The 12,351-nt window shown below is 38.7% G+C and overlaps 1 long non-coding RNA gene across 1 annotated transcript in view; it reads right to left on the reverse strand.

Annotated features, from left to right (window-relative positions):
• Positions 1-10,760, reverse strand: part of LOC139073715 (uncharacterized) — a 68,883-nt gene extending 58,123 nt beyond the window's left edge. Inside the window, exon 1 of the long non-coding RNA XR_011522697.1 lies at positions 10,583-10,760. This is a non-coding gene — a long non-coding RNA (uncharacterized lncRNA). The remainder of the gene's footprint in view (positions 1-10,582) is intronic.
• Between the last annotated feature and the right edge of the window lie 1,591 nt (positions 10,761-12,351).

The raw sequence follows: 12,351 nt of genomic DNA on the forward strand, positions 1-12,351 counted from the left end.
TCAGAAAAACTAGCGAAGCTCCACATCCATGGCAACAAGAATTTGTGGTCATCCTCTGCTTTTACTCAGCTTTAAAACTTCAGCTGACTCAAGTTTTAAGGACTTTTAGTGAAAAACCTGTTTTGGTGCTTTCTGCTGCCGAGGTTTCCAGCCAGTCAGCCAGGCATTGACCTCAGGAAAACATGAAACATTATTCAGGAAACAGGGAGGAAAGTGGTCAGAGCAGGGAGAAGAACACTAAGACAACGATAATATTATTCAGCAGAACTCAAAACAGGCAAAAGCAACATTGTCAAGATAAGCAAGGAGGAACACAGAGGCCCAGAGAGCAAAGCTGTCCCTCCCAGACTATCTAGAAAACTTGCCACGTCCTTGGACCCTGAAATCGTCTTGGTCAGCAGAGTCTACACCGACCAACACTAACACCTTGCCCCTTCATCAGCAGCTGCTGGAACAAGGCAACACTGAGGGACCAAACAGAATAAGAGTGTTGGATTTGAGAGACAAATTTAATCACGTTTCCCAACTCAAATTAATAAGGAGTTTTTCTTTGTTTACTAGTGGGCAATTTAAAACCCATACCCAGTGAGAGATGAGGTTGACTAAACAGAGAATGAGCTATGTGGCCTCGAAGTAGGAAATTGCTGAAAATTCCAGGTGGGGATTTCCAACAGTCCCTCATGCCCCCTCAACACAGAATGCAAATCCGTGCAAAGAGAGAGCCCACAAGCTGCCCGGGGGGTAAGAGAGCTAATGTTTTTCTTTTGTGACTCCCCATCACACCATCCATTCTCAGGGATCTAAGATTTATCTCTAACAGGATTTGTCACCGGAAAGATTTCCTAATTTAATTAAGATGCTAGTAGGATAAGAAAAATGAAAGGACTGCTACAAGAGATGTTGGTTTTTCTTGATGACCTCTGAGACAGGGTAATACCAAGTGCAGATATCAAAATGTATACTTAGGGTGACCGTCATAATAGAGAGTAACCTGAACAACTTCAAAGATGCAAGTAGTTGCATGTGTCATTAATTAGACACCCCGGAGAGGACAAGTGCAGGAAAAACAGCTATGACCCTAGGATGAAAAGTGGGAGTATTTGACCATCTAGACTTCTTCTTTTCCTTTTAGGAAAGTGAAGGGAGCCTTATACCTGAGGACACAAATCAGTTGTCAAAGAGGAAACCATAGAAGCCAGGGTCAGAAGAAGAAAGGGCAAGGGGAAGAGAGCCTTTCACACTTGACTCCATCTTCTGAGATACACAGGCCATGTGAAGACTTACACAGAAAGCCAAACACTGATGAATGACACTGGGGGAAACTCTTCACAGCCCTGGCGATAATGAGATAATTGCACTGGAGCGCCCTCCTTCCCCCTGACACACACACATTTACCCTTGTTTCTGGAGGCTCCTCACAGAAGAACATAACTGCTCTGATTTGACAGTAGGTCCAGGTCCTCACAGGAAGATATTCAGCTAAAACGTAATCATTTCCAATATTTTAATTTAATATAACCAAGTACTCACAACTTCAAGACATTTTGCTTAGATAAGAGGGAACAGTAGGGTCAATTACACAACTAAACTTGGCTTTAGAGAGGATGCTTCTGACATGAACCAATACGAGAAGTTCTACTCAATTAACGTACGCTTGGAATTTAAGTTAGCTGAAAATTACTAATACTTATAGATAGCAGTTTCAAAACTATTTATTCTGTAGACAGTATGTTCAGAAAAATTCGAAACATAATTGAAATCTCTTCCAGAAATCCAATATTTTACTTTGGACTGGAAAGTACTTTAAAAAAAGTCTAGGGCCAGCAAGAACAAGTCTAAGGCTTAACAACATTTGTTTGTTTTCCTTTAAGTAACATCTATAAGGCTATCTTATCTACTGATTCTTGATTATTCTTCAGGTTTCACTTGCCTTGGAAAATCTTTTCCCCTGATATCTGGACAATGGTGATTTCTCCATGCCCTGAATTTATTCTATAGTGCTCATGTTTGTCGCATAGTATGCACTGTGTGAGATCATCTTTATGTGTGTGTATATGCTTGTTTCTCTAGCTAAGGTACAAATTCATCAAGGACAAACACATATTGTGTTCATCTTTGTATTCTCTACACTGCCTAGTATCATGCCTGGTACATAGTAGCTGTCTTTGGATAACTGATTGATTAGTGCTACTGGGGTTTCTAGAGATAGGCCATGGAGGAGTGAAAAGCAGAGAGAAAGGAGGAAGATAAGAGAGGGAAAGAGGAAGGAGAAGGGGAGAAAAGAGGAGAAAAGCTGTAAGTGGCAGGGCCTGGTGTAGTATCTGGAACTGCCTCAGGGGTCCGTTTGTGACATCTATGGTACAGGAGACCTAATCCAGTCCAAGGCAATCCTCTGATTCCAGAAAAGTATGACTGTAAAACAACCCAAGAAACACCTCTGTAGTTCAAAAGAACTTAAAGCAGTTAAATTAGTCAAAACCTGCTCTCAGAACTTTTCAGATGTCTATGGAACAAGGCATTGCCAATTTCTCAAATACATGCCAACTGAGTAAATTGTTCACGCCGAGCTTTATCAGTATGAGAATTCAAGGCTCATCCACACTATGGGTTAGACCAAGAATCAGCATTTTTTTCCTGAGATAGGCGAGATTTCCACCTTTGCTGAAGTGCTCCCGATCTGTCCATGATTGAGCTGCCTTGTTGGGTAACTTGACAGGCCCTGCGAGAGTGGGCTGCCGTGGTCCACCTACTCCTTCTTGCTTGGCTTGAAACTCGCCCTTGGCAGAGATAGCCCCAAAGTTATTAGTTCTACAAAAAATGAAATGCAACAGGCTAGGAAATCTAGAATAACCTGCCATGTTTTTAGATGTTAGGCAATTCCCTTAAAAAAGCTACTGTGACTAGCATGATGAGAATGTAACAAATTCTGATGAATCACATCTGAAAAGCCCTAATTCCTGAGGTGCCTAGTAACCCGCTGGTTTGACTTGCGCACAATCCCAACCCTGTGAGCCCCTCAGTGGCTACCAGGTTGTTGGTGGTTCTTTGCCCCCCACTTCCTAAGGTTTCCTGGGGTCACTGGGCTGCCCGAGGGAAAGAACGTACTCCTTGTTTCTTTGCATCATTTCTCTACACGAGCTCTGGCACTGCTGCCAGGTGGCTTGAGTGCAAGCTTGAGCTTCAGAGAAAAACGTACAGACAAAAAAGACATTATTACACTTGATTTTGCAGTCCAGTGGGGGCGTGACTGTGCCCCCCAAGTCTGCAGAGCCAGAATCCTTGGGTCCTAATCAGGAGGGCGGGTGGGGAAGGAAGAGGATAAGGAAGAAAGGATGATATCAGAAGCCAATCCCAGCTATAATCATATCCTCAGACAAATGGCGGCAATTTTACACTGTGTTCAGTCTCTTATAAAATTTACTTTTTGTTAGATTTTAATAAAGAATTCAATTCTTTTAAAAAGGGCAACATTAATAAATAACATAATTTGGAGGATGTTCACAACTAAATTAAATGCTATAATTTAAAGTATGAAATTCTCTAGGATTTTAATGTGCACGTGGATGAGCAGCAGGTCTTGTTAGAATGAAGATTCTGATTAAGCCAGTCCGGGACGGGGCTGAGATTCTGCGTTTCCGACGAGCTTCCTAGCCAGGACAGTGCTGCTGCTGGTTTTGGGAACCACACTTTCAAGCAAGACTCTAGACTACGTTGGTTAAGAAAGAGTGTAACTTGAAAGAATGGGACCTGCTCCCAAAAGTGTCTAGCTGATTTAATGCCAAAAAGGAACATCCTATAACAAAGAGAATAAATCATTTTCTCCTGAAATATTTACAAAAATCAGTCGTATATTGGCCACAGAAAAAAGTTCAATAAATTCCAAAGGTAGAAACAGTACAGATAACATTCTCTGATATCAACGTAATAAAATTGTAAATTAAAAGCGCAAATACACAAAATTAAGAATGAGAAAGTGAAAATAATTACAAAGAGTCAGGCAATTTAAACTCCTTGTTAGTAAGTTTGAAAATCCATAAGAAATTCATGACTTTTGTGAAAGATACAAATTACGAAAAATAACTCAAGAAAAGAGAGAATGTAAAGAAACTTACATAACCCTGGAAAATATTTTTAAAGTTGTTTGACTAAATTTCCCCCAAAGCACAAAGACTAGAGAGTTTTACAGATGAAGTGTTTCCAACCTTCAAGGAATAAATATTTTAAATGTTTGCTAAATTTTCCAGAGGAAAAATGGAAATCTTTCCAATTTTTTGTACAAAACTATATAGCATTGATTCCAAAACTTAACAGAAAACTATATCCTAATTTCACTTGTAAATGTTGATATGAAAAATCTTAAATAAAATATAAGAAAATAAAATCAAACAAAATTTTAAACAACCACAACCTCAAGAGCAAGGGCAGTTCAGTCTGGGAATGCAAAGTTGGTTCAATATCAACAAATCATCATTTTAAAGGTCAAAGGAGGAAAACAGATAATTGCCTCAATAAACGATGAAAAGACACTTATAAAATCCGACATTGTGGATTTTTAATTAGAAAAGTAAAAATCAAAGGATTTCTTAACATTAGCAAATACATTGTTCAAAAGAAAGTAACACCATGCATGAGAATGACATTCTAGGAGGATTTACATTGAAGCAATGATGCCTGTTATCACCATTATTATTTAACATTCTTCAAGACATATTAACTAATTTAATTAGACAAATTGATTATTAATATTGTTAAATATGATTCTTTTTTGGTGGGGAAGATTAACCCTGAGCTAACATCTGTTACCAATCTTCCTCTTTTTGTTTGAGGAAGATTGTTCCTGAGCTAACATCTGTGCCAATCTTCCTCTACTTTGTATGTGGGACGCTGCCACAGCATGGCTTGATGAGCAGTGTGTAGGTCTGTGCCCAGGATCCAGACCTACAAACCCTGGACCACCAAAGCAGAGCACATGAACTTAACCACTATGCCACCAGGGTAGCTCTAAATATGATTATTAATACTGGAAAGGAGAAGGCAAAGTTTCAGATAGGATTTTATGTATGGAAAAGCAAGAGAATCAACTGGAAAAAACAAACATTAGGAACACTAAGCTTTACCCTCAAGATTGTCAGTGCAAAACTAAGATACAAAATTCAATAGCTTGAACAATGATCGCAAAAATATAATGGAAAAGTATTCCATTCCCAATAACAACAAAAAAAATGAAAATAATACTTGGGAAAATATAAGTTTATAGCACTCATGTATTATTAAAACTATAAAAATCTACTAAGATAAATCTTGAGTAAATGGAACACTATATCTTACTCTTGGATAAAAATATAAGTTCTCCCTAAATGAATGTCCAAATCCAATACATTACCAATTATTCACATAGTGGTTAATCATCTCTCAGCCCTAAACTCATTCTTCATTGATTGCTCTACAAAAATGAATCAGGGCCCTTTAAATATTTTTTCTTTGCCGGCTATTACAAAGTTTAGGCTTATCAGTGGAAGGCACTTTGCCAAAGAGATATTGCACGAGGAAAAGCGTTCTTGCTTCCTGGTTCCCATGTTGCTTACTCTCCAGACTCCTGCAATGTGTATAGCTTCTCCAAAACTGGGCTCCTGCAGTGCACAGCAGCCAGAACCTTCCCCAGTACCACGTCTCTCAGGAGATTTTGTTGACCTCCCAAAGAACAGCTTTCCTTGGCACCCAGCAGGGCATATTTTCAGCAAGTTCCACCAGCTCAGTATCAAAGCAACTTCTTTGCCATCCAGTGAGCCAGTGGCTCCTACCAAGGTCTGGATCCTAGCCTGGGGGCTCTTCCTTGGGCATCTATCTTGGCCATAGGAGTAGTGGCCACTCCTTACATCTGCTATTCCTACATTCCTTACAGTTCTGTTTACATCCTACTAGCCAATGCGTTGTTGTTCTAGTCCTCTAGACTTTCCTTGTTCAAATTACTGTATGGTTTCTCTCCTTTGACTGATACACTAAACAAAATACCAAATAAGATTTCTGTGAATTAGACAAAATTATTTTTAAGCTCTTCTGAAGAAATAAACAAATGGGAACAGCTTGGAGATTTATGGAAAAGGAGAGTAACATACAGAGACAGGTTTGCTATGAAGTTAACAAAGCTTAAGCTTCAGGACCCCACACATGCATGGCCCACTTTCAAGGCCCTGGGAGGGGTCTAGCAATGTATTCATATGGTCATGTGTTTTTGTAAAACCTTCACATGTACGGTGTCTTAACCACAATTGATTAAGATTTCATGAGGGCCGGCCCCATGGCCAAGTGGTTAAGTTTGCGTGCTCCGCTTCGGGGGCCCAGGGCTTTGCAGGTTTGGATCCTGGGCGTGGACATGGCTCCACTCGTCAGGCCATGTTGAGGTGGCATCCCACATGCCACAACTAGAAGGACCCACAGCTAAAATATGCAATTGTGTACTGGGGGGATTTGGGGAGAAAAAGCAAAACAAAAAAAGATTTCTAACTCTTTTCATTCCAACTTCCTCTACATCACACTTTCCCTTGTGATGGTAGGACTGCAGTGGCCATGGGCATTTTGGGAACCAGCTAAGGGGAAGTTGACTTGAAGATTCATTTAGTTTAGACTTAGCTGTATGTATTTATGTGGTTTTCAGTCACTCCAATGTATAGTTAACATAAGTGTTAGCCATCCAAACTTAACTGCTACACCACCAGTATAGGAATGGCAGCTAAAAATATGTCTACTGTCTGTTACGCCAACTCCTTCAGATTCAGGACATGAAGGTACGAGATGACTATGATGATGATCTCAACAACAAATTTGTTAATAAGTGTCATCATTTAAAAGAATATATAAGATTAGTCGGTGGAAAAGACCTTAAAATGCCCTGAGATCTTACAGTTTATATATTAAAGAAGCTTCATAGAAGTTTATAGAGGTTGGGAGGTCAAACTCACAGTTTCCCCCAATTTATATGACATTATCAATAACAAGCTGTGAAGCTGAAAGAAATTATCTTAAAATTACAAACTTCAGTCATAAAAATGTTTCAATTATAAATAAATTTCAACCAACCATAATAGAAAAACACTGAATTATTTTTCCTTTCTCTTCATAGAAAATTATATCATAAAATTGTTTGATATGAAGAGACAATCAAAGAGTGCACAGCCAAAAAGGAGGAGAAATTATTATAGAGGGGTGAGAGGCAATGAAGAAAAATATTGATTTTTCCCAGATATTATGATGCTTGCAGTATTTAATCATCTTTTTTTTTTTTTAGGAAGATTAGCCCTGTGCTAACATCTACCACCAATTCTCCTCTTTTTGCTGAGGAAGACTGGCCCTGAGCTAACATGCATGCCCATCTTCCTCTAGTTTATATGTGGGATGCCTGCCACAGCCTGGCTTCATAAGCGGTGCATAGGTTCACACCCGGGATCTGAACTGGCAAACCCTGGGCCACCAAAGTGGAGCATGCAACCTTAACTGCTATTCTACCTGGCCAACCCCTAATTATCCTTTAAAACTCTGTAATTTGTGGTGATTTTTTTCTCCTAAAAAAATAGTCCCTTTTGCCAGATAAACAAATATTGAGAGAATACGTCACTAGTAGACTATCCTATAAGAAATAGTGAAGACAGTCCTTCAGGCTGAAATAAAAGGACACTGAACAGTTATTAAAATCCACACAAAGAAATAAAAAGAACCAGAAGAAGAAACTACATAGACAAATATAAAAGAAGTATAAATATATTTTTGGTTTGTGAAAGACAACTGCATAAAGCAATAGTTAGATTGGCCTATAATTAATGTATAAAAATGGAATTCGTATGATAATAATAGCATGAAAGATAGGTGATGGAACAAACCGATGCAAGAGCAAAGGTTTTGTATACTATTGAAATTAAATTATATTTATTATTATAAATTTTTCATTGTAATTCCCATAGAAACCACTAAGAAAATAACTCAAAAAAATGTAGTTAAAAAAAGGGAGGATATTGGGGCTGGCTCGGTGGCCGAGTGGTTAAGTTCGTGCGCTCCGCTGCAGGCGGCCCAGTGTTTCGTTGGTTCGAATCCTGGGCGCGGACATGGCACTGCTCATCAAACCACGCTGAGGCAGCGTCCCACATGCCACAACTAGAAGGACCCACAACGAAGAATACACAACTATGTACCGGGGGGCTTTGGGGAGAAAAAGGAAAAAAATAAAATCTTAAAAGAAAAAAAAGGGAGGATATTAAAATGGTACACTAGAAAATATCTACTTAACAAAAAAGAAGCCAGTTATGGAGGGATAGAGGAACAAAAAAGACATAAAAATATAGAGAACAAAGAGTGAAATGGCAGATGTGAATCCTACCTTATTAGTTATTACATTACATGTTAATGGATTAAACATTCCAATTAAAAGGCAGAAATTGGAAGAATGGATTTAAAAAAAAAAAACATGATCCAACTATATGATACTTACAAGAGACATACCTTAGATTCAAAGATAAAAATAAATTGAAAATAAAAAGATGAGAAAAGAGACAAAATGCATAGAGTAACCAAAAGAGAGCTGGATCGGCTGTACTAATACCAGACAAAATAGACTAAGACAAAAGAACATTTTATAATGATAAAAGGGTTAATCTATCAGAAATAAGTGACAATTATAAACATGTATGCACACAACAACAAAACCTAAAAATTCATGAACTGAAAAATGACAGAATTGCAAGGAAAAATGGTCAATTCAACAATAACAACTAGAAACTTCTATACTACACTTTAAATAATGGATAGAGCAACTAGGCAGAAGATCAAAGGAAAGAGAAGACCTTAAAACACTATAAACAAACTAGACATAGCAGATATCTAAATAATACTCCATCCAACAACAACAGAATACACATTCTTTTCAGGTGTACACAGAACATTCTTCAGGATAAACCATAGGCTAGGCCATAAAACAAGCCTTCATAAATTAACCAAGACTTAAATCATACAAAGCATGTCCTCCAACCATAACAGAATAATTTGAAAATCAATAAATGAACGAAATCTGGGAAATTCACAAATACATCAAAATTAAGTGTTACAGTCCTATAAGCAATGGATCAGAGAAGAAATCACAATAAAAATTAGGAAGTACTCTGAGATGAATGAAAATGAAGTATACCAAAAATGGGATGCAGTGAAGGCAGTGTGTAAAGGGAAATTTATAGTTGTAAATGCCTGTATTAAAAATGTAGAAAGATCTCAAATCAGTAACCTAATATTTTAACTTAAAAACTGGCAAAGAAAAAACTAAGCCTAAATAAAGCAAAAAGAAGAAAATACTGAAGAGTATAGTAGAAATAAATGAAATAGAGACTAGAAAAATAATAGAAAAAGAATTTTTTCAGTTGGTTCTTCTAAAAGACCCACAAAATTGACAAACCTTTATCTAGACTGACCAAGAGAAAAAAAAGACTGAAATTAATTACTTAAATCTGGAATGAACGAGACAACATTACTATCAACTTTATAAAAATAAAAGAATTATAAGGGAATTCTATGACAATTGTATGCTAACAAATTAGATAACCTACATGAAATGACAAATTCCTAGACAGGCACAAACTACTGAAACTAACTCAAGAAAAAAATAGAAAATTTAAATAGACCTATCAGATATAAAGAGACGGAATTAATAATCAAAAATCTTCCCACGAAGAAAAACCCAGACCCAGATGGCTTCACTGGTGAATTATCCCAAATGTTTAAAGAGGAATTAACACCAATCAGAGGAATTAACACCAATCCTTCACAAACTCTTCCAAAAAATAGAAGAGGAAAAAAAACTTCCGAATTCAATCTAAAAGGCTAACAATACCCTAATAACCCAACCAGACAAAAACATGACAAGATAAAACTACAATCAATATCCCTTATGAAGGTAGATACAAAAATTCTCAACAAAACACTGTCAAACAGAATTCAAAAAGAACTGTGCACCATGACCAAGTAGGATTTATCACACTTTTTTTTTTTTTTTTTTTTTTTTTGGAAGAATAGCCCTGAGCTTGAGCTAACATCTGCTGCCAATCCTCCTCTTTTTGCTGAGGCAGACTGGCCTGAGCTAACATCCGTGCCCATTTTCCTCCACTTTATATGTGGGACGCCTACCACAGCATGGCGTGCCAAGCCGTGCCATGTCTGCACCTGGGATCTGAACCGGCAAACCCCAGGCCACCGAAGCGGAATGTGCACAATTAACTGCTGTGCCACCGGGCCGGCCCGTATCACACTTTTTTTAAGACCTGAGTTGACAGGCACAACAGAAAGATGACTCTCTGGAGATTGGTTCTGGGACAGATCGGGGGTTAAAGGACTAAGACAACAAAACCAGGTTAATCTTCTATTAGTAATTGTGATGAAAATGGGATTAAGTTGCTCAGAGCATTCCTGACCTATTTTAAAGCTTCTCAACCTGAAAACCTCTCAGCTAGAGAAAGCCAGGATTTCCAATTTTGTGAAAACGTGGCGAAGCCTATGGAAGTGGTACAAATGGGTTAGTAATTAAAAGCAGATTTAATTGATTACCTACCAGCTCTGCGATCTTGAGCGAGACATTACACTCTCAAATCCTCAGTTACCCATCCTGGTAAAGCCAGACAACAAAAGTACTTACTTTGTAGGGTTATTACAATAATTAAATGAGATTTAAGAGGTAGGTATACAGAGCTCACTGGGCACATGGAAAGGATTTGATGGGTGTTGGCGGCTGCTGGCTGCCCTTGGAGATCTATGTTAATTATTCTGCAAAGGGAAGGAGGGAGCTCAGGAATGCTAATGTCAGTCTTCCCTACTTGGCAGCCTGGTGCCCTTTAATGGGAGTGAATGGGCCTGGCCTCCCCCCAGAAATGTCCCTTGAGTTCCAGTTACCGCCTACCACTTCCTCTACCACCTACCTGTCAATCATTCTAGGGGCAGGGTGTTGGGTGCTCAACTCTCCCACTGTCTTGCAAGGAAGCCCTGCTCCCAGGCCTGCAACACCCACCACTGTGTCACCATATGGCAATCTCTCTGGAATCAGCTTTGCAAGCATTGGAGACTGCATTATTACATTGTTTCTTCTTATATAAAACGAGTAATTATACCATAGGGGAACCAAGAGTCTTGCCCAAGGTCTCAGACAACGTGCTCTTTCCAAACCATGCTGACTCCCATTCAAAATAGAGAAAAAATGTGTTCAATTTTGAGTCAACAACTAGATAGCCAGATAGACCTGGCTATGCTGAACTGGACAAGGTGTTTCATCTCTCTGTGCCTTATTATACTCGACTTTGAAAAGGTTGCTGTGAGAAGTCAATAAAATAGTGAAGATAAAGTGTCAGTTGACCACAGGGCATGCCACATAGAAGGGCCTCCTTAAATGCTTACCTCCCCTCGCTTTTCCTATACTTTAAAGAATACGTACTATTTGTATTTTTTTCTTTAAAACATAGCTACAAATATATAGCTATGTTTTTCACACAAATGGTTATACTCTTCCAAATTTCAGGTTTTCTGATTTAAAAAAAGGGCATTACAGAGTAAAAGGTAACTTCACTTAGAAATGTGATTTGGAATATTAATAATTAGTAACAGGAGAAAACTCCAGAGACACGGTGAAGACACCCTTCGGACTGAGAAAGTCCCCAGGAAACTCCTCCTTACAGAAAGCAAGGGAGTGATCCAAAGGTAATAGCAAAAATGCGAAAACCTTTAGTAAACATTGGCGTAGGAATTCCAAGGGAGGGGAGTGCGTGCTGAGCCGGGAGGCGGCCTGGCCCGTCCTTGGAGCACTGGATTCCTGGTGCTCTCTCTCTAACAAGTAGTATCTTTGTTTTTCTGCAACAGCTTTGGGGCACCTTAACCTGTAAACTCCTTTTTAAATAATTGTTGAGTCTTTTACAAGGAGTTTTAAATTTGCTGGGCAGCGTGGCCCACATGCGTTCTTGGGATAGCAGAGCACGCTGTGGTTCTCTGGCCTCTAAAGCTCTCATACAACGTCCCAACACAATGGGGTCAGTTTTCCGAAATCTTTCTGTTTCTATGGAGGAAAGGCTGGCAACAGTTCTGTCAAATATGTGATGTTTGAGAAACAACATTTCTTTTTGACATTTTTGAAGCATGTCATTGAAGAATTGGCAGCCTCGAGGTTCCCTTTAGCATGCAACCAGCGGAAACTGCGGGCCATCTGCGTAAGGAGCCATCTCCCTCCTCCGTTCACTATGTGCTTGCTGGTGCCATCAAAGAAAAATCCTTATTTTTTTTTTTTAATTCTTTTTAGAAATGGCAAAGACTGTGAATGTTGTTTGGAAATGGTTTTTT

The sequence above is a fragment of the Equus przewalskii genome, chromosome 9 (assembly GCF_037783145.1).
Source record: "Equus przewalskii isolate Varuska chromosome 9, EquPr2, whole genome shotgun sequence".
Lineage (NCBI taxonomy): Eukaryota > Metazoa > Chordata > Mammalia > Perissodactyla > Equidae > Equus > Equus przewalskii.